At 39.7% G+C, this 6,099-nt stretch overlaps 1 long non-coding RNA gene across 1 annotated transcript in view; it reads left to right on the top strand.

Moving 5' to 3' along the window:
* The first annotated feature begins 2,180 nt into the window (after positions 1–2,180).
* LOC112649339 (uncharacterized) overlaps positions 2,181–6,099 on the top strand; it is a 133,790-nt gene continuing 129,871 nt past the window's right edge. The window contains exons 1-3 of the long non-coding RNA XR_003129547.3: positions 2,181–2,717; positions 3,353–3,443; positions 5,399–5,526. This is a non-coding gene — a long non-coding RNA (uncharacterized LOC112649339). The remainder of the gene's footprint in view (positions 2,718–3,352; positions 3,444–5,398; positions 5,527–6,099) is intronic.

Genomic DNA, 6,099 nt, shown 5'->3' with positions numbered 1-6,099 from the left:
TGGCCTTTATTATCCCCAACCCCAAATACTTCCTTTCATAAGTTTTTCAGTTTTCCTCCCTTTGATTCTATTCTTCTCTTCCATTGTTATAAATCAATAACATTTGAACTGCACTATCAAAATAGAGTATTTTCAGAAAATGCATGAAGCCTTTTATAGCACAATAGTTCTTTCTCTAAAGCAAATAATTACTTCTTAATTGTTCTGTAAGATTATAGTTTATTGCATATATTTTTAAGGCAGGCAACACCTGCAAAGTGATCATCTTATTGCCATTTTTTTCATCAGGCAGCACGTCTATAGGACAATTCCAATTAAATTTTTAAAAGATTCAGTAATGGAAACAGGGTGAGGAAAATGGGGGGTATATATTACACAAGGCAAAATTGTTTTGAAACATTTTATGTGGCCTCCCTCGGGTTTCAGTGGCTTTTAAAGAGATGGCTCCACACCTTGATTTACTATCCATTCGAAAGTTTAAATTCAAGGTTGTTTTTATAATGATGCCTCCATTTCGAAGTGTTCTTATTACGAGATGAGAGCACCCAAACAGAGAGGTGAACGTTTAAAGTATAGAGCATATAATGAAGCTGCACTAATATGAAGCAATTGCTCTGCATTAGACTCCAGAGAGTTGAATTATACAATTCATATCTAAGAGTAAGATGAGCTCCATATTAAGCATGTTTCTCTGTCTCTGAAACCAGGCAGGAAAACTTATAAATGCATCTCAACTATCTTCCTGAAAGAGCATTATTACTGGTCTGCAGCTACAGAGCACTCTGTTCTCTCTTGAATGTCCCTGATTATTAATTCTCAAGCAGTTGAAAGGAGGCTTTGAATTGGAACCTATCCCGTGTTGCCCTTTATGTGGTGCGACTCTCAGAGGCCTCTGCCTCCCACACTTCAGCAAAGACTCACTTAAACTTGATACACTCATGTTATACACTTTTCTTCTTTTTAACAGCAGTGCCTGGAGCTGGCTGGAGGTGGGACAAGATTCTGGGTAATAGACCTGATTACAAAGGCTTTTGGAAGAGTGTTGAGGGGAGGTTAGATTTGGTGGAAGGGAAAATCTTTCAGAATGTGGTATGGCCCAATATTTGTTCTGGAGACAATCCTGTCCATAAGAGGTGCTTCTACTTCATCCACAGTTCAAAAGGATTGAATATTCATATAAAACTTTAAATTGAAAATCCGGGCACAGCCTGAAGTTTGCAGAAGTAAAATCATCATAGTTTCTTTTCTCTACCATTACTGTTTTTTTTTTGGTTTTTTTTTTAAGATTTTATTTATTTTTCATGAGACACAGAGAGAGAGGCAGAGACATGGCAGAGAGAGAAGCAGGCTCCCTGCGGGGAGCCTGATACGGGACTCCATCCCAGGACCCCGGGATCCTGATCTGAGCTGAAGGCAGGTGCTCAACCACTGAGCCACCCAGACGTCCCCCATTACTGCTTTCTAATAATTTAGGAGCCCGTGGAAAACCTGTAATCCTTTTGTGAAAATAGAAGACACTGAAGTGGTAATTATTGGCTCATCCTAGGTACATATTTAATGGCTGGAGCTTTTTTGGTTTTTAACTTTTAGCCAGTTTCATGTGAGGCCCCAGAGTGAACTCTTAGCTTATTTGGTGATAATATTTGGATACCCTCTTGGCTGTGTTTATTAACTATAAAGGTCAGAACTTTCAGCCTTGGGGCAGCAAGCAGAGCTAAACAAAGTTGATGGGATTTCTGAATGACATTGGTAAGTACCAAGAGTTGTCAGGCAAATGGAAAGAAAAAGTTATTGAGACTATTATAGACGGAAAGAAAGGAGAGAAGAGCAGAGATGGGAGAAAGGAGTAAGTGGTAGGGATGGTGGATACCCTAATTGTTTCTGGTGCTATGCCTGAGCAGCTTCCCACGAGCTTAACCAAAGTGCTTATAGGTTTGTGTCTTGTTTTATTTAATTAATTAATTAATTAATTAATTAATTTATTTATTTATTTATTTATTTATATTTTGATGTGTTCGGTGATTTCATATTGGTCACTTGTAATTGGCTCAATGAGAGTGTTTACACCACAGAAATGGGCAAACACTATAAATCATTGCTCCTCCCCCCCACCCCCACCCTCACCCTGAGAGCTTGTTGTCCACCAGCACAGTACTGGCCTTATATGTTTCCTTGTGACACAAGAGGCCTAAACTGCCATGTGTCACAGCAGGAGAGAACTTGGGAGAGGCTGAATTAGGAGGGCAGGGGCCAGTTCCAGGATCAGAAATAAACGGGAGTTAACATTTCCACAGCTTCCAGAAATAAGAAGCAGGTTAAGATCATGGAGAGAAAAGGTCAAACAGGTGATAAAGGTGTATTTCCAAGGATTTTGCAGATACCGCAAGCAGGACCTTATTTTACCTTATTAACAGCACAACAAGCTGTGGTTGAGAGAAGTTAAATCCATATAGCACACAGGCAAGAACCATTTAGAATCTGTCTTATCCTAAAATCCTGATTCCTAATGCCCACACTGTAGAGCTCCTCTGTAGCCCCGACTCAGGCCTCAGTATCTTTTTGCTGCTCCACAGAACCTCGGTGTCCAGTAAGGCAGGTGGTGCTCATCTGCGTTGTAACCTATGTGAATGAGGCCTCCTCTAAGCAACATGAGTCTACACACCCTGTACAGCTGTACACAGCAGGCCTGCCTGTGGGCATTTCCTAACTCTACAAAGGTGAGGGGTGGCCTTAGCCTAAGCATCACCTGCTCTACTTGAGAGCAAAAACCAGTTTACCCTCCTCTTCTGGATTTGTAACCTTTGTTTCTACCATTTATTCATTCATTTGTTCATTCAGCAAACTATTGTTAAGGACCTGTGTGTACTGTGATAGTGAAAATACAACTGGGGCACTTGGGTGGTTCAGTCAGTAAGCCTCAGACTCTTGATTTTGGCTCAGGTCATGATCTCAGAGTCGTGAGATCCAGCATCACGTAGGACTCTGCATTGGATGTGGCAGCTGCTTAAGATTCTCTCTCTCTCTCCCTTTTCCTCCACCATACCCCCTCCCTCTGCTGGCACACACATGCACACACACTCTCTCTATCTAAATAAAAAAAAAAAAAAGGAAAGAAAGGGAAATACAACAGAGTAGCCTGGAGAATATTGGGGTGAGAAAGCACCATGCAACTAATTTAGAAGCTGCAGGGGAGCAGAGGTGAAGATGTCCATCTGAGGACTATGGGCGTGGGGGGTACACTTTCTATACCATCATGGAGATTCTATCCTTTTAAGTATTTCTCTTTACTATAAACAAAAATCTTAATCTGGCAATTTTCTTTTTCCTTCACATTTCCCTGGCCCTTATCTAGGAAATATCCTGAAAACCTTGTTGTGGACCTTAGTGAGACTAGATGTTCTCCCTTCAGAAATCCTGACACTTTCTCTGCTCCTGTCCCGGAGGTGAAACTATCTTCGATAAAGTAACGTTATATGGTATTTGGTTAGTTCAAACAGCGTAATTTAATTCTGTCTATTGAAGTGCTCACCAGATATTCTAAGGAGGAATTAGAGTTAGGAATGTGTGGGTAGGGAAGCCATACATGCATTAAGACAGTTTAAGTCCAAGGCTCTCAAAATGTGGTCCCTGGACAAATATCAGTTATCACTTGGGAGTTTATTTAAAAATTCACATTTTTGAGCCCCAGCCCAGACCTACCAAATCAGAAACTCTGGGAGTGGGCCTCATTGTCTGTGTTTTGACGAGCCCTCCAGGTAATTCTGATATTAAAGTATGAGACTCACCAGTTTAAGTAATATCAACAAGTGAAACAAATAACAGTTGAACAACAAAGCGAATTCAAAGCACAGCAACACAGAATTATGTAATTAACTCACTATGGTCAGACCAGCACTAGTTTGGATTCTTGGGTATATTTTTCTTTTCTTGCTGAGTTCTTAAAAACCAGAAGTGCTTGAGTGTCCTCACTACTTTTGCAAATAACCATTAGATGGATTTATAAAAAGATTGATTGTACACTTTCATTTCCTCAAGCGGTCATTTATTCATTAAGATAATACTCATTCTCTGGGCAGCAGACAAAAGACTTGAAGGCATACACAGCTGAAGGAAATGAAAAGGCGACAAGGCTAAGAGAACAAAGATGAGGATTGCCACGGTCCAGGGCTCCAGAGGATGGCTGTGGAGAAAGGGTTTTATATGCTCTTGCTTCTATTGGATCCTTCAGGAAATGAAAGTGTTCTGTGTCCTTTCGTTTACACCTCAAGAAACAGGGAATAATGATTTTCTTTTGTGGAGGATCTTAAATTTAAGCAGATGACAAATTAGCCTTGAGTATACACATAAAAATCAAAGTCCACAAATTTAGTTATTGCTTCCCCTGTGGAGTTGATCTTCTTTCATGATATTTGCCTCGCTGGTATAGAGGGTTAAAGGTTACACCTACTCTTGAGTTCCTTCGGTGTACCAGGAATAGCAATACACAAAGTTTTCATTTATTCATCAAGAGATATTTACTAGGCTCATCATGTTATCAAACTAAGATGCTGTAAAAGATACAGGGTAGAGGGCAGCATGAACCCTACCTTCAGGGCGCTCAGAGTCTACCAGGAGGCAACTGCCGTTGCACAAGTACGCATAATAAAAGTTAAAAGTGAGTTTTCCAGAAGACGGTCAAAATAAAGGGCAATGAAAGGTCAGAAGAGAAGTGTTCCTTCTAGCTTTGGTCAGATTTGGTCTACAATGGCATCAAATCCTTATTCATTAGATTCTTGTCCTCTTTTTTACTGTCACTGGCAAAGCAAATTGCTGCAAAAATAATCCTCCTCCATCGGAGATCTTACAAACAGACCCTAATTGCCCCTGCCAGATTACCCAGAATTTAGCTCTGAAAAGAATGGCCAAAGAGGTCAAAGAGGAAAACAAGAGATTTTGAAGAATTTGGTCTTTAAGGGCACGGGTGTGTACGGTGCCAAAGCCTGGGGGTACGCAGCTGAGGTCAATCAGTATTAATTGCTAACACCTAGAGGTAATTAGCAGTAATTACCCAAAGGAGCGAGGGGAGCAGCTAAACTGATTTAAAAGCAACCTTTCCAAAAGCTCCTACCACACCAGGAACCTAATAGTTTCTAGGTAAGAGATAATAAATGAGTTTTCTACAGCAATTTACTTAGACAGTGTTGAAATTGTACTACAAAAGACACCTGAGGGAAGCTTATGTATAGTTTATTAAAACTTCCAGTCCCTTCCATCCAGAGGCGGGGTTTTTATTTGCCAATCCCTTGAATTGGAGCTGGTCTTATTACTTGATTTAACCAATAGAATGCAGGGTAAGTGAGATTAGGCTACTATGCTCTAGGTTTTAAGAGACCTTGTAGCTTCCACCTTCACCTTCTAGGAACGCTGCTCTGAGTTCATCCTGTGAGGAAGCTAACTAGTGGACAAGGAGCAGCGCTGTAGAAGAGATCCAGGAATCCCAGCCGACTGCACCAACTCCAGACTTTGAGTGTATCTTGGATATTTCAGGTAATGATGTACCTTGCGTATTAGACTCTCGGGTTTTTTTAAACACCACCTTTCTCTCCTCTATAACAATTACTTTCAATAGAAATGAATAAATTATAATTTTATTGATAGTAGTTTTAAAACAAGCAATTGGAAATTAAAACTATGCATATCAAATCCAAAGATAATCAAATAGAGCAAAATATTTTGTGTATGGATTAAAAATTGTGTCTCCCAAACAAAAATATTATACCTGACACTTCTTACTTTGCCTCACCTTCAACAAACTTGTGTATAAATAAAATCTCCAAGAGGTCAGTGGACAATGATTGTAAAAAACAAGGAAACAGAACTTGATATCACTGTTAATTTCAAACCTTAAGAGTATGCAGTACACAGGGTTGGAGAATACAAACTGCATACAAGGAAGGCTTGAAAAATAATTCCTAAATCATGAACTTATTCTTAAACATGTGTAGATGACACTGTGTAAGTTGAGGCACCAGTTGTAGTGAATTCTCCAAATTAACTTCCCAGTAGAATGCAATGTTTATTAAAGGATAAGTAATAAAATAGACTAATTTGAATCTTGTG

The sequence above is a fragment of the Canis lupus genome, chromosome 19, assembly GCF_003254725.2.
Source record: "Canis lupus dingo isolate Sandy chromosome 19, ASM325472v2, whole genome shotgun sequence".
Taxonomy (NCBI): Eukaryota; Metazoa; Chordata; class Mammalia; order Carnivora; family Canidae; genus Canis; species Canis lupus.
This window is presented reverse-complemented; position numbering and strand designations above follow the sequence as displayed.